Source organism: Loxodonta africana, chromosome 24, assembly GCF_030014295.1.
Source record: "Loxodonta africana isolate mLoxAfr1 chromosome 24, mLoxAfr1.hap2, whole genome shotgun sequence".
NCBI lineage: Eukaryota > Metazoa > Chordata > Mammalia > Proboscidea > Elephantidae > Loxodonta > Loxodonta africana.
In genome coordinates this window covers 20288695-20305341 of record NC_087365.1, presented here as the reverse complement: position 1 = coordinate 20305341, position 16647 = coordinate 20288695, and the positions used below count along the sequence as shown (strand labels likewise).

The 16647-nt window shown below is 39.9% G+C and overlaps 1 protein-coding gene across 1 annotated transcript in view; it reads right to left on the bottom strand.

Moving 5' to 3' along the window:
- PAK5 (p21 (RAC1) activated kinase 5) overlaps nucleotides 1–16647 on the bottom strand; it is a 325437-nt gene that overhangs the window by 202905 nt on the left and 105885 nt on the right. Inside the window, exon 2 of the mRNA XM_064275780.1 lies at nucleotides 7771–7881. The gene's annotated coding sequence lies outside the window, so the exon portion shown is untranslated. The remainder of the gene's footprint in view (nucleotides 1–7770; nucleotides 7882–16647) is intronic.

Genomic DNA, 16647 nt, shown 5'->3' with positions numbered 1-16647 from the left:
AGGTAACTGTGATAGATACAATTATTATTAGCTCCTTTATTCACACTTCTTGTATTCATGCTCTTTGCCATGTGACTTTGAAATTGCTGCGATAAAGATGAAGTATATCTCTCCACCTCTGTGACTTGTCTCGGCCAACAGACTTATGGTTTACCATTCCCAGGCTGTGTCAAACAAGACTTTGTGTGTTTCCTCTTATGGTCATGCACTATCTCCCTCACCATGAGAACATGCCTGGGCTATCCTGCTAGAAGACGAGAGACAAATGGAGCAGAGCTGAGTTGTCTCAATCCTATGCTAAGACCAGCCTGGATTACCCAACAGCCAGTCAAAGGCAATCATGTGAGTGAGTCCAGCCAAGCCAAGATCATCAGAGCCCCCTTGCTGATCCCCAGCTAATAAAAAAACTAGGAGAGAAATAGAGCCAACGTGGCACCCTAAACAGACGTACCATGCCATCCCTCTGCAGCAAAGGCCCCCTAAACTAAGTAAAACAAATACAAACGTCAATCCTGGAACCCTAACATCAAATGAAGGGATAAATACTAGAATAAACACTAAATGGAAAAAGAAACTGATGGAAAAGAGAGAACAAGGAGGGATACAGAGTAGAGGTCCCCTGCCAACTAACACAGCACAGCGTGACCATCTTGAAACACAGCCACCAACAACCCTGGACAGGGAGTTCCGGAAGGCAACTTCATGGAGCCCCCAACAGGAGACAGAGCACCTGGCAACCAGAGAAACATGCTTTCCCATCTGTTACCCTTCTGGTAAAGAAAAGCAAGAAGCCCCCCATTCCAGCAGCCCCCACTGCTGGGGTCCACAATACAAGTCTCCCTCACCTCCCTGGTCTGCTCCACCCCCTCCCACCACACAGCTTTATTTTTTATCTCTTTCTTCCTTTTCTTTCTCCCTGCAACCTAGCCCCGTACACCATCACCTCACCCTCTTCCCACCAGCCCCTGCCATGCCACCGCGGCTAGAGAGCCACTGGTCAGCCACTGCCCAGGGCACGCACTGCCCCTACCCGCCAGCTCCTGCCACACCACCATTTTTTTCTTTTTTCTTTTCTTTCTCCCTCCACCTAGACCCAATTCCCCTCCCTTCCTGCCAGACCCCAATTCAGCCCATCTCCACTTGCTGAACCTCACTTCACTGCCATTTTTTCTTTCTTCCTTTTCTTTCTCCCTCCCACCTAAGCCTGTACACTATCTTCCCCACTTCCGTCTGGCCCCCACTGTGCAGCCGCAGCTATACAGCCACCGCCCACCACTGCCCTGGGTTCACCACACCCCCAACCACTGGCTCCAGCTGTACCATTTTTTTTTCTTTCTTTTCATTCCTTTCTTTCTCCCTCTCTTCTATCCCCATAAGCCATGTCCCCTCCCCTTCCACCAGCTCTTGGGTCTGCCCCACCTCCACTCACTGGCCCCCACTGCACAACCATTTTTCCTTTCTTACTTTTTCTTTTCCCTCCCTCTTAGCCCCATATACCACCTCCTCCCCACCCCCATAGGCACCGGCCACACAACCACAACTAGAGCACCCCGGCACTCAGGCCCAGCACTGCACTGGGCCCATACCACCCCTCCCCTCCTGCCACTCAATCAGTTACTGAACAGTGGGAAGCAAGCCTGTATCGCTCCCCGTCTGATACCCCCACCCAACTGGAAAGGGGCTGTGAATTCTTCCACACTGCTGGGCCAACATAAGGAGGCAGACTGTGCCTGCCCAGCCTGACTACAGCAACCTTGCCAAACCAGTGTATAGTAAAGTAGGCTAGCCCTGCCTGCTGCTTCCCTGCACATCTGGATTAGGTAGTGAGAGCTGTTGTGCCCACAGACTAGCAAGCAGCAAAGCACTCCTAGCCCACCTGCCCTGATATACCAAAACAAAGTAAAAAAGGACAAAACATATGATCGATAAATAAAGAAAATAATAAGGCATCAGAGACAGCAAACAATATCAAAACATAAAAAAAGCAGGACAAGATGGCTCTGGCAAGTGGCCAAAATAAAGAATCAGATAACTTTCTGGTAGAGGAAAAGGCAGTGGAATTACCTGATATGGAATTCAATAGATTAACATGTAGGGTTCTCCAAGAGATTAGGAAAGAGATCAAGGAAAACCCAGACAAAACCAAGGAAAAAATACACAAAATCATGGAAAACACAGACAAAAACCAATGAAAACATAGCCAAAATCAAGAAAAACACAGACAATGCAATAGAAGAATTTAGGAAAAAAACACAGGAAAAAAAGTCAAAATAAATAAACAGAAATCATACAAAAGCAGCAACTAGAAATTCAAAAGATAAACAACAAAATTTCAGAAATGGACAACTCAATAGGTTTTAGGAGCAAATCTGAAACAATGGAAGACAGAATCAGTGAAAGTGAAGAAAAATCCATGGACATCACTTTGAGGAAAAATCTGAGAAGAGAATGAAGGAAACCTAAGATTTACATGGGACACAAACAAGAGGGAAAATTTGAAGGTGATCAGAATTACAGAACAGGTGAAGAAAATGAAAAACACAGAGAAGATTGATGAAGATTTGCTAGCAGAAAACTTTCCGAATATCATGAAAGACAAAAAGCTGATGATCCAAGAAGCTCAACAAACCCCATATATGATAGACCCCAAAAGAAAGTCACCAAGACATGTCATAATCACACTTGCCAAAATGAAAAACGAGGAAAGAATCCTGAGACCAGCTTGAGGAAAAAAAAAAAAAAAAAACGAAGGGGGAAATGATAAAACTAAACTCTGATTATTCAGAAGAAACTATGCAGGCAAGAAGGCAATGGGATGACATGTATAAAAAAAAAAACACTCAACCAAGAATAATATATCCTGCAAAACTCTCAAATACAATGGTGAAATTAGGGCATTTCCAGATAAACAGAAACTAAGGTAATTTGTAAAAATCAAACCAAACTTACAAGAAATATTAAAGGGAGTCTTTTGGTTAGAGAACCAATGACGTCAGACAACAATCAGAGTCTAGGACACACGATAACATCAATTGGATACCAACTTGGGTTAAGAACTCTCAGTAATAAAACAAAGCTAAAAGACTTAAAACAGGGAAACAGACATCGGTCCGTAAAAAATGACAATGTCAGTACAAAAAAAGGGGGAATAAATGGTGCAAGTGTAGAACTCCCAAAGAGAGAGAAAGTCAAGGTGGTATCAAGTAGTAAAAGACTTGTTCAAACATAGGAAGATGAGGGTAAATTTCAAGATATCCACAAAGAAAATAATAAATACTCATCAAAATAAAAAAAAAAAGAAGAGAAACATAAATGCTCAGGAAACACAAAATCTATAATAATGAAAAAAGAAAATCCACAAACAAAAGGAACTCAGCACAGGAAAATAAGAAGAAAACATCATCACCGCAAAAACAGCACAACAACATGACTGCCAAAAAACTCATGCCTATTGATAGTTGCACGTTCTTTTCCAATGCACATGGAATACTCTCCAGAATAAACCACATTTTAGGCCACAATGCAACCCTCAATAAAATTCAGAACATCAAAGTAATACAAAACATTCTCTGTGATCACAATGCCATAAAGGTAGAAATCGATAACAAGAAGAGCAAGGGAAAAAAAAAAATCAAATACATGGAAACTGAATAACAACTTACTTAAAAACATCTGGGTAGAAGAAGAAATCAAAGGGGGAATCAAAAAATTACTAGAAACAAATGAGAATGAACACACATCATACCAAAACTTTGGGACGCAGCAAATTCGGTGCTCAGAAGTCAATTTATAGCAGTAAAAGCACACATCAAAAAAGAAGAATGGGCCAATATCAAAACAACTCAAACAAATAGAGAAAAGCAAAAGAAGCCCACAGCCATCAGAAGGAAATAATGAAGATTAGAGCAGAAATAAATGAAATTGAGGACATAAAAACAATAGAAAGAAGACTAAAAGTTGGTTCTTTGAAAAGGTCAAAAAGATCGAGAAGCCATTGGCCAAACTGAAAACAGAAAAACAGGAAAGGAAGCAAATAACCCAAATAAGAAGGGGAACATTACAACAGATCCAACTGACATAAAAAGGATCATAACAGAATACTATGAAAAATTGTACTCCAACAAATTTGAGAACCTAGAGGAAATGGGAAATTTCTAGAAATACACTACTTACCTAAATACAAACTGTGACAGAAAATCTGAACAGGCCCATAACAAGAGAAGAGATTGAAGAGGTAATTAAAAAAAAAAAAAAAAAAAACTCAACAACAATAACAAAAAATCTTGGCCTGAGACAGCTTCACTGGAAAATTCTACCAAACATTCAGAGAAGAGCTCAAACCAGTACTACTCAAACTATTTCAGAGCACAGAAAAGGAAGGAATACTCTTGAATTCATTCTATGAAGCCAGTAACCCTGATACCAAAGCCAGGCAAAGACACCACAAAAAAAAAGAAAATTACAGACCAATTTCTCACATGAATATCCAGGGAAAAAAAAAACCACTGCCGTCAAGTCGATTTTGACTCATGGCGACCCTACAGGACAGAGTAGAACTACCACATAGACTTTCCAAGGAGTGGCTGGTGGATTCAAACTGCTGACCTTTTGGTTAGCAGTCCAGCTCTTAACCACTACACCACCAGGGCTCCCTCATGAATATAGATGCAAAAATTCTCAACAAAACTCTAGCCAATAGAATTCGGCATTACATCAACAAAATAATATACCACATCAAGTGGGATTTATACCAGGTATGCAAGGATGGTTCAATCTTAGAAAACCAATCAATGTAATCTACCACATCAATAGAATAAAAGAAAAGAACCACATGATCATCTCAATTGATGCAGAAAAGGCATTTAATAAAGTCCAACACACATTTCTGATTAAAAAACTCTCAATAAAATAGCAATATAAGGGGAATTCCTCAACACAATAAGGGCATCTATACAAAACCATATAGGGTCGCTAGGAGTTGGAATCGACTAGACCACAATGGTTTTTTTTTTTTTTTGGTTTTATATAAAACCAACAGCCAAAATCATTCTCAATGGACAGAGGCTGAAAGCATTCCCCCTGAGAACAGGAAAAAGACAATGATGCCCTTCAACACCACTCCTATTTAACACTGTGCTGGAAATCCTAGCTATACAATAAGGCAAGAAAAATAAATAAAGGGAATCCAAACTGGTAAGGAAGAAGTAAAACTATCCCTATTCATAGATGACACGATCCTGTACATAAAGAAATCCAAAGATTCCACAAGAAACTACTGGAACTAAAAGAAAGATTCAGCAGAGTAGCAGGATACAAGATCAACATACAAAAATTAGTTGGACTCCTATATACCAACAAAGAGAACTTTGAAAAGGAAGTCAGGAAAACAACATCATTTATAATAGCCCCTAGAAAGATAAAACACCTAGGAATATATCTAATTAGGGACGAAAAGACCAATACAAAGAAAACTACAAAACACAACTGCAAGAAACTAAAAGATACCTACACAAATGGAAAAAAATACCACATTCATGGACAGGAAGACTCAACATTGTGAAAATGTCAATTCTACCCAAAATGACTACAGATATAATGCAATCCCGATCCAAATACCAACAGTATTCTTTAATGAGACAGAAAAAGTAATCACCAACTTTATATGATAAGGAAAGAAGCCCTGGATAAACAAAGCATTATTCAAGAAAAAGAACAAAGTAGGAGGCCTCCCACGAGACCTGATCTCAGAACCTACTATACAGCTAGGATAGTCAAAACGGCCTGGTACTAGTACAAGGACAGACACCAATGGAACAGAATTGAGAACCCAGACGTAAATCCATCCAGCTATGGTCAGCTGATCTTTGACGAAGGACTAAAGTCTGTTAAATGGGGAAAAGACAGTTGTTGTTTTTTTTTTAAACAAATCGGGCTGGTAAAACTGGATGCCCATCTGTAAAACAACAACAACAACAACAAAAAACAGGACCCATACCTCCATCATATACAAAAACTAACTCAAAATGAATCAAAGATGTAAATATAAAACCTAAAACAATAAAGATCATGGAAGAAGGGATAGGGACAACTCTGGGGGGCCTCATACATGGTATAAATATTATACAAACCATAACTAACAATGCACAAACACCAGAAGATGAACTAGATAACCAAGAGCACCTAAAAATTAGACGCGTAAGCTCATCGAAGTGTTCACCAAGAGTGAAAACGGAACTTACAGACTGGGAAAAAAAATTTGGCTATGGCATATCCAATGAGGGTCTAATCTCTAAAATCTATAGAATACCTGAACACCTCAACAAAAAAAAGACAAATAATCCAATTAAAAAATGGGCAAAGGATACCAACAGACACTTCACAAAAGAAGACATTGAGGAGACTAAGAGACACATGAGAAAATCTTTAGCCATTAGAGAAATGCAAATCAAAACTACAGTTAGATACTATCTCACCCTAACTTTACTGGTACTAATAAAAAAAGAAAATAACAAATGTTGGAGACATTGTGGGAACACTGGAACTCTTATGCACTGCTGGTGGAAATGTAAAATGATACCACCATTATGGAAAACGATATGGTACCTTGTTAAAAAGCTAGAAATAGAAATACCATAGGATCCAGCAATCCCAGTCTTAGGAATATATCCTAGAGAAATAAAAGCTGTCACATGAATAGACATATGCATACCCATGTTTACTGCAGCATTATTCACAACACCAAAAAGATGGAAACAACCTAAGTGTCTATCAACAGAAGAATGGATAGACAAATAATGGTACATATACACAATGGAAAAAAAAAATTTTTTTTTTTTTTTATACACAATGGAGGAAACCCTGGTGGCATAGTGGTTAAGTGCTACAGCTGCTAACCTAAAGGTCGGCAGTTCAAATCCACCAGGAGCTCCTTGGAAACTCTATGGGGCAGTTCTACTCTGTCCTATAGGGTTGCTATGAGTCAGAATCGACTCGATGGCAACGGGTTTTCTTCTTTTTTATACACAGTGGAATACTACACAACAACAAAGAACAATGATGAATCCAGGAGACATCTAATAACATGGATGAGTTTGGAGGGCATTATGCGGAGTGAAACAAGCAAATCACAAAAGGACAAATATTGTATGAGACCACTATTATAAAAACTCAAGACAAGTTTTACATACAGAGAAAAACAATCTTATTCTTATGAGGGAAGGGAGGGCTGAGAAGGGGCAATCGTTAACTACATAGTAGCCAAATGTTAACTCTGATGAAGAGAAAGACAGCACACAATACAGGGGAAGTTAGCACAATGTGACCAAGGCAAAGTCATAGAAGCTTCCTAGACACATCCAAACACCTTGAGGGACAGAGTTATTAGCGCTGAGGGCTGGGGACCAGGGTCTTGGGGACATCTAGGTCAACTGGCATAACGTAGTTCATAAAGAATATGTTCTACATCCTACTTTGGTGAGTAGCATTTGGGATCTTAAAAGCTTGTGTGCAGCCATTCAAGATACATCTATCGGTCCCATCTCTTCTGGAGCAAAAGAGACTGAAGAAAACCAAAGACACAAAGAAAATGTTAGTCCATAGGACTAATGGGCCACATGAACTACAGCCTCCACCAGCCTGAGCCCAGAAGACTTAGATGGTGCCTGGCTACCACCACAGACCACTCTGATTGGGATCACAATAGGGGTCTCTGAAAAAGCAGGAGAAAAATGTAGAACAAAATTCAAATTCATAAAAAAAGACCAGACTTACTTGTCTGACAGAGACGGGAGGAACCCCTGAGATTATGGCCCCCGGATACCCTGCTAACTCAGAACTGAAGCCACTTCTGAAGTCCACCTTGAAGCCGAAGATTAGACAGGCCTACAAAACAAACAATAACAAACGTGAGGAATGTGCTTCTTAGTTCAATCAAGTATAGAAGGCCAAATGGGCAACACCTGCCCCAAAACAAAGATAAGAAGGCAGGAAGGGATAGGAAACTGGATGAATAGACATGGGGAACCCAGGGTGGAAAGGGGAGAGTGCTGACACATTGAGGGGATTGCAACCTATATCACAAAATGATTTGTGTATAATTTTTTAAATGAGAAACTAACACTGTAAACTTTCACCTAAAGCACATAAATAATATAGGCAAATATTATGATAAAAAAAAGAACCATGAGCAATAAACATTTATTGCAATATGCCACTGAGGTTTTGTGGTTCATTGTTGGGCAGCATTATCATGCATTGCTATGCAGCATTATTGTGGCAGTAGATAACAGATACAGCACCATGCTGAGATGCTTGAAAATGAAAAGTTTTAACTAGATGGTCCCTAAAGTTCCATACAGCTTCAGCCTTCTGCAACTGGACCAGCACATGGTCAAAATCTTTTCTCTATCACCTTGGACATATCTGTCACAAATTACACTGCCAAGCACTACCACCAATCTGGCCTCCTGTTAAGCCTGATTATGTAAGTTCTACAGTATAGGGTCTCTATGAATCAGAATCAACTCAATAGCAATGGGTTTGGTTTCTGATTTACTGCTAGACAAGGAACCCTGGTAGCACAATTAGTTAAGTGCTCGGCTGCTACCTGAAAAGTTGACAGTTTGAATCTGCCAGCAGGTCTGTGGAAGAAAAGACCTAAATATCTGCTCCATAAAGATTACAGCCTAGGAAACCGTACAGGGCAGTTCTACTCTGCTTTATAGGGTTTTTTTTTTTTTTTTTTGGTTTATGAGTCAAAATCAACTCGACGGCACACAACATTGCTATACCATGGGGGCAGAGGTGGTTTGGTGGTAGAATACTCATCTTCCATGCGAGAGACACAGGTTCGATTCCCAGCTATCGCATTTCATCCCTGACCATCCGTCAGTGAAGCCTTGCAGGTTGCTATGATGCTAATAAACTAGTTTCAGCAAAGCTTCCAGACTAAATTAGGAAGAAAGGCCTGGAGATCTACTTCTGTAAACGAGCCCATGAAAATCCTATGGATCACAATAATCTGACTGGCAACCGATCATGGAAATGGAACAGTAGCAAGCAGCATTTTGTTCTTCTGTGCATGGAGTTGCTATGGCTAACTTGAGAGCAGCTAACAACAACTGCTAGACAATTATTTGTTTACAAGTTTTGCATACTGTACCTTTTAAATTGTCTGCAAAATTGAAGGACAGGAGTGGCAAATTTACGGCTCTATGAGGCCCCATGAGACTCCAGATTTGCTGACAGAAAATAAAGAAGGAAGTAAGAAAGGAAGGAAGAAAAGAAGGGTGGGAGGGAGGAAGGAAGGAATGAAAGGAAATAATGACAAGACAGAGACTCTTAAAGAATTGTCCACACTCCTTTACATCACCCTTGAACCCACTGCTCTTTCTCTCACCCCAGCCAACCTCACTCAGTAACATTCCCCTTCAGGTCCCTAAGGGAATTTTGAGTATTTTTCTAGCAACGGTTTGGTGTTTTTCAGTTTATCATGGTTAGCAATAAGAGCTTTGGATTAAGAGCCTGGAAGGATGAGTTCTGACCCACACTGTTGATTAAGAATGATAGGCCTGTGGGCAAGTCACTTAACCTCTCTTAGCCTCAATTTTCTCATCTATAAATTGACGATTCATATGTTCCCTGACTACTTCAGAGGGTTATCCCAAGGAGAAAATGTGGTAACATCTATAAAATTGCTTTTAAAAACCCTAAGGAAATTTACAAAATGTCAGGCTCTATCACGAGGACAGTTGCTAAGGACAAAGGTCCTTTTTAAGGGAGTGATAGGGCCAGCAGAGAAGAAATCCTGCCTCTTTCCTTTTCTGAAACCAATACAGGCAGTTCCTGGGTTACGAATGAGATCAGTTCCTACGTGTGTCGTTAAGTTGAATTCGTAGGTAAGCTGGAAGAGGTGCAGATGGTTCTTATTTAGCCTTACATTAGTGCAAGGAAAGTCTCCAAGCTTTGTCAATGATTTAAAAGCTGCACGTGCAGGAAGTGAAGACGGTGGTGATCAGTGGCATCACTAGTGGGGTGCAGCAGAAGGTGGGGGGGATGAGGTGGGGAGGTGGGGGACAGTGTTGGACTGCACCAGGTGACACTGTCAGAGGGGGTGACACCTAAATGATTGTTATAAAATTTTTGTGCAGTGTTTCAGCACAAACCTATTTTTTATAAAAATATTCCTGTAGTTGTAACAACAAAAACGTTTTTCATAAGCCCAGTTACAAATATCAATATACCTAACAAGGCTAAAACTCCATGTGAATTTACATTTTGAATCTTCTAATGCACTCTTGGGAACCCTGATGGCGTACTGGTTAAGAGCTACGGCTGCTAACCAAAAGGTCGGCAGTTCGAAACCACCAGGCGCTCCTTGGAAACCGTATGGGGCAGTTCTACTCTGTCCTATAGGATCGCTATGAGTCGGAATCGACTTGACGGCAACGGGTAACGCACTCTTGTCGGAGCTGTCATTATTACCCAATTACAATGACACTTCGAATAAAGTGGTTTCATTGGCACGCTACAAGCACGTGTTGTTGCTTTCGTTGCTGCCAGTGTTTTTACAGTCACTGAGTTTGTTGAATTTTCTGGTGTTGTAGCTACAATATTGTGGTAATTAGCATGGGGGGGTGACACCATGAGTTACAGCCACTGATTGTGATGAAGAATTTGTTTTGAGTAGAGGTTGGCTCAATTGTTTCAAAGTGAGGGCATATTTACATAACATTAAAGGGCAAGTATGAGTTGTCTGTAAGTCGGACATTTGTAACCTGTAACCAGTTGTCTATAAGTCAGACTTGCTGTACTTTGAAAAATGTCAGGTCAACATTAGAAATAGCTCCTCAGGGATCCTGCCCTTTTGTCCTTACTTTAAATCCCACCTGGAAAAGAATAAAGAGAGACATAAAGGGAGTTTGGAGGCCAGCAGTGGTCCTAAGATGAGCAGGTCTTCTTAAGACACAGAGCAAGAAGAGTGAAATAAAGCAATGTGTTATCTAACCCTCACTAGCCCTAGGGCATTCAGATGTCACACAGAGTTGACCTTCTTAGAAAAGATTCTAAAAGGAATGTCTGTCCCACACACCTACATGTTACTGGGAATCTGTTCACAGCAAGGAAACCAAAAGACAGATGGCATTTTCAATATCAGGTGCCAAGTATGCAGCGATTCCTCCATGCAAAAGCCAAGTGAAGGAGAATCATCTTACTTTTATTACAGTGCTCATAACAGAGGTTAACAGTAAAACTAAGGCAGATCTGGCCATAAATAAAAATAGGAATCCCATTATTCTACCCATCATTCTCCCATTCGTCAGATGAAAGTAGGTTTTAATTGTGTGCAATAAAGGCATCCAAATGTCCCATAAATAAATTACACACACTGCTGATCATTCTCCGGCTGAAGTCCCTGGGGCATCTTCAGTATTAGCAAATACACCAAATTCTGTTCAAACAGCAGACATTATGCCCAGCACTCTTGCTGTGGCATAGTTCTCTTTCATTTCTACCATTTCTCTTATACCCCTTTTGTAGAAAACACACACACACACACACACACACACAGAGTCATTTTAGGACCTAAGAAAATGATTTTATTTTTTGGATTTATTTACGTATTTGGTCTTCTCTAAATGGTAAGGTTTCAAAAGTGCTATCAATATCTAGTTATAATCATAATGAACATTCTCTAAATCTGTCTAAAAACAAAATTCATGTGTAGAAGAAAGGAAATTAACAAAGGGTCTGTCACTTGCTCCCTCCCTCCTTGGGGATGTTCCAAGGAAGCACTGACCTTAACAAGACTAGGCCTCCTTGTAAACACTCTGTTGGGATTTACTAGCTGGAAGACAACACAGAAGTTCTTATCCAAGAATGGTTTTAGTAGGATCATCCTGGTCTGCCTTGATTGCTTCTTGTAATTGACCTGCAATTTATGGATTTATGGGGAGCAGATGGCTAGAGAATGGACATCAGTCAGGTTCCCTACCTGAGTGACTAATGAAGTATAGAACAGAGAAGCCCTAAGTCTAAGTGGCTTCACCTGAATTAACTTGTCTCACACTTTTAGGCAGTGCTTGTTGGTTGCTTCTAAACCAAAATGCATTCCACTGCAAAAAGACAGACTTTGGGAAGCTCCATCAGAAGGTCCCTGCAGAGACAGATGTTGGATTGCTGAGAATGGGCTTAAGTTTTGCTTGTGTCCATCACTGATTATGAGTAATGGTTGATGTTGGTTAAGACCCACGATATTTTGTGGTACAACAATAGACTAGATACAATATCTATTTTCAAAGAATAAATGACATTTGAAAAGGAAATATCTTAATTCCTTGAAGTCTACGGTAGCCTGAACCATAGTCCCACCAAAAGATACCGACTTCCTAATCCCTAAAAAAAATCCCTAGAACCTGTAAATGTTATCTTACATGACAAAGACTTTGCAGATATGATTAAATTAAGGATCTTAGGATGGGGGATCATCCTGGGTTTTCCAGATGGTCCTTGAACGCAATCACAAGTATCCTTAGAAGAGGATTGTTGTTGTTGTTGTGTGCCCAGACAGAGGAAATCACTCACAGAGAAGAAGGCAATGTAAAGATAGGAACAAGAGATATTTGAAGATGCTGGCCTTGAAGATTACAGTATGTAGCCACAAACCAAGCAATGCCAGAAGCCAACAGATGCTGCTAGAGACAAGGAAAGGATTCTCCCCCAGAGCCTCCAGAGGGAGCATGGCCCTGCCCATACCTTGATTGCAGCCCAGGTAAACTGATTTGGGGCTCCTGGACTCCAGAATTGAGAGACAGAGTTCTGTTGTTTTAAGCCACCAAGCTTGTGATAATTTGTCATGGCAGCCACAAGAAACAAAGTCAATGCCTTAAAACATTAGTTCATTGAAAAGAAACAAAGAATCCAAAAAAAAAAACAAAAACAATATGGCTTCTTCTAGAGCAAGTAACTTATGCCTAAGAGCTCACTCAGCTGGCAAAACTGGCCTGTGCTCCTAATGTAAGAGCCAGACAATGTAAACTCACTAAAAAAAAAAAAAAACCCACTGCCGTCGAGTTGATTCTGACTCATAGCGACCCTAAAGGACAGAGTAGAACTGCACCATAGAGTTTCCAAGGAGTACCTGGTGGATTCGAACTGCTGACCTCTTGGTTAGCAGCCGTAGCACTTAACCACTACACCACCAGCGTTTCCAAGCTAACTATAAGTAATGTTAATTATCTGACATTTGGGGTTATCCATTCTTTTCCTTCTTTTAATTTCAGAGATTAATTGGAAGCTGTGAGTACCAAGTTATTTCTTATTAAATTGCCATCATTTAGTCAAAGGCTTAAAATGGTCCATTTATCTTTTTATATGTCATTTTTTTGTTCTGAGTGACACTATATCAAAAGCAATTTGCAAGTTTAATGTATAAAGCACATTTCACGTATCACATACTTGTTATAAGAAGATGAACTGTGACCTTGGTGACTCAGTTTCTTTGAGAGACACCTAGTCCCAAGAGAAGAAAACCATTTTTGAAAGCTGTTAAATTTAGCAAACAATATATGACCAATTTAATATCTGTAACTCAGCTTAGCTAATAGGTTACAAAATGATCAACCTAATTTATTAGCTTAGTTATGCAGTCTTCCAGGTTCTCTTTATTCCTTTCTCCCATTAATTTTAGACTCCTCTGCCAGTGCTTCCCTAAGTGTACTACGTACATGAAACACCTGGGGATCCCGTTGAAATGCAGGTTCTGGTTCAGTAGGTCTGGTATGAGGCCTGAGAATCCGTATTTTAACAAGCTTCCTGGTTATACAAATGCTGCTGGCTCACCGACCCCATTTTGTGTAATAAGGTCTTAAGTGAATGAAGAACAGAAGAGTGAATTAACTCTGCTGAAATCCTCAAAATCAGAAAAGAAAAATGAGAAAAGAAAAAAGAAGGGGTAAATGTCAATGTTAACCAAAAATAAAAGGAAACTGTGAATCTAGTTTAATAAAATATGTTGGTTTTTCCCTAGTTGTTGCCCCAGATTTTTTTTCCCTAGAAATCGGTGATAAAGATGGGCATCGATCAGAATTAAGTTGTTAAAAATGATTCAGAGTGAGCCTAGTATTAATAAAAAGTGTTTCCAAAAATATTTTGATATCTTGTGTAGAGAACAGGGCCTTCCTTTTCTGGTAGGGGTTTTCCAAAGACTGGGAAGTCTCTTTGATTTGGTGTTTACACGAGGAACTTGTCTGGGTATGTCCCTTTTGGTTGATGGACCTAAGGTAGGCACAGCCTCTCCCTGCCCCCTCAAACACACATCTTGACCCCTGCACTTAAGGAGCCCTCTCTCCATGAAGGACACCTCTGTCATGGTAGTGCAAGTCTTGGGAATGCATCTTCTCCACATTACCTAAATCCTTACCCAGTTATGTGTTCAGAAATGGCACAGACACTTCTTGAGCTGAACCAGAGAAGAACCTTCAACAGTGCCAAATTTCTATTTTTGTTCTTTATATACTTTTCAAATTGACATAACTTACTAAGGTAAAGCGTACAAATCTTAAGCGTAGAGCTCAAAGGATATGTAGATATCTGTACACCCCGAGTGACGACAACCCAGACCAAAATCTAGCGCAGCACTCTTCAAGAGAACTTTCTGCAATGATAAAAAAGTTCCATAACAAAATAGAATATAATTACGTGCTGTCCAATATGGTAGTCCTTAGCCACATGTACTTACTGAGAACTTCAAATGTGGCTAGTGTAACTCATGGATTAAAATTTTATTTATTTTTAGTTAATTTACACTTAATTGGAAACCCTGGTGGCGTGGTTAAGTGCTATGGCTGCTAACCAAAGGGTCTGCAGTTGGAATCCGCCAGACGCTCCTTGGAAACGCTACGGGGCAGTTCTACTCTGTCCTATAGGGTCTTTATGAGTCGGAATCCACTCGACGGCACTGGGTTTGGTTTTGGTTTGGTTTACACTTAATTAGCCACAGTGGCTAGTGGATGCCATATTGGACAGTGCAGGTCTAGAGCATTCTCAGCAACTCAGAAGTTCCCTTGTGCCAATATCTTATAAGGATAACCTCTCTTGTGTCTTCCATTTTCACAGGTTAGTTTTTGGTTGCTGCTATTTTAAATTTACTGTGATCAACACTTATAACTTTTAGTTGGTGTCAAGTCAATTCTGACTCATGGTGACCCTGTGTATCTCACAGTAGAACGGCTCCACAGGGTTTTTCAAAGCTGTGACCTTTCGGAAGCAGATTCCCAGGCCTGTCTCCCGATGTGCCTCTGGATGGGTTCCAAAAGCCAACCTTTTGGCTAGTAATTGAGCTCTTAACCATTTGTACCACTCAGGGTCTCCAACATTTATAGCTTTTAGGTCTGTGCTTTATTTAGATAAATGATGAGTAAACAATTAGGAAACAATCCCTTTGTTGAGGATGAGAAAAGCTGTTTTACTTCATTTAAAAGAATCATTATGATTGTTATTATTACTATTACGATAGTAATAATAACATAATAATTATCATTATTATCTATATCTACTAATGCTCCTTAACTCTTCCTAAGACAAACGACTTTTAAAGCTCTATTGAGAGCTACCAACTCATACACACACACATAACATTGAGAAAAAAAATGAAAGCCTCCACTTATTCAATATTCATTTAAAATACTGTTGTTCTTGTTAGGTGTCGTCAAGTCAGTTCCAACCCATAGCAACCCTATGTACAACAGAACAAAAGGTTCTGTGCCATCCTCACAATTTTTGCTAAGTTTGAGCCCAATGTTGCCACCACTGTGTCAATCCATCTCGTTGAGGGTCTTCCTCTTTTTCGGTGACCCTCCACATAGATAGAATTTTCTGATGGGTTATAACTTTTATTAAAAACACCCCTCAGCATTCACCGTATCTAGTATTCGAATGTATACAATTGTTTTTATCTTTTTTTACTTACCAGGTTGAAAAATCTTGATGACTGTGATTATCTTAGATGTTTCTGTAAACCTGACAAAATCGCGACAGTGTCTTACACATTGCAACTATTCAGGGTCTGTTTATGGAAAGAAGGTGAGAATAAATGGGCATTCTACAATTAAACTAAAATGAATTTAAATGTTTGTTTTGAAATGAATGTTAATGTGAGGTCATGTTTTGCTGTTCCATAGATCAATGTGATAGCCTATTATTTCCCGCCTTTTGCAATATTAATTATCCACTAAATTACAGCTGGAGTCCCTGAGTGGTGCAAATAGTTAACATGCTCGGCTGCTAATTGAAAGGCAGGAGGTTCAGGTTCACCCAGAGGCACCTTGGAAGTAAGGCCTGGAGATCTACTTCTGAAAAGTCAACCACTGAAAACCCTATAAAGCAGTTCCACGCTGACTCATGTAGGTTCTCCATGAGTCAGAATCCAACTGGACAGCAATTGGTTGTTTTTTTTTTTTTGGTTTTTAAAATTGCTGCTATTAAAATAGCCAGCACACAAACTATCTGTTATGATCAGTGACAGGATAAGGAACCTGGAGAACCTGCACAAGAATGTAAATCAAGTCACCATTTCCTTCATTAAGAAAGTCTTATACAGGAGCAACACCAACTGGACTAAACAGTTTCTGAATGAGTTACATTCTGGCA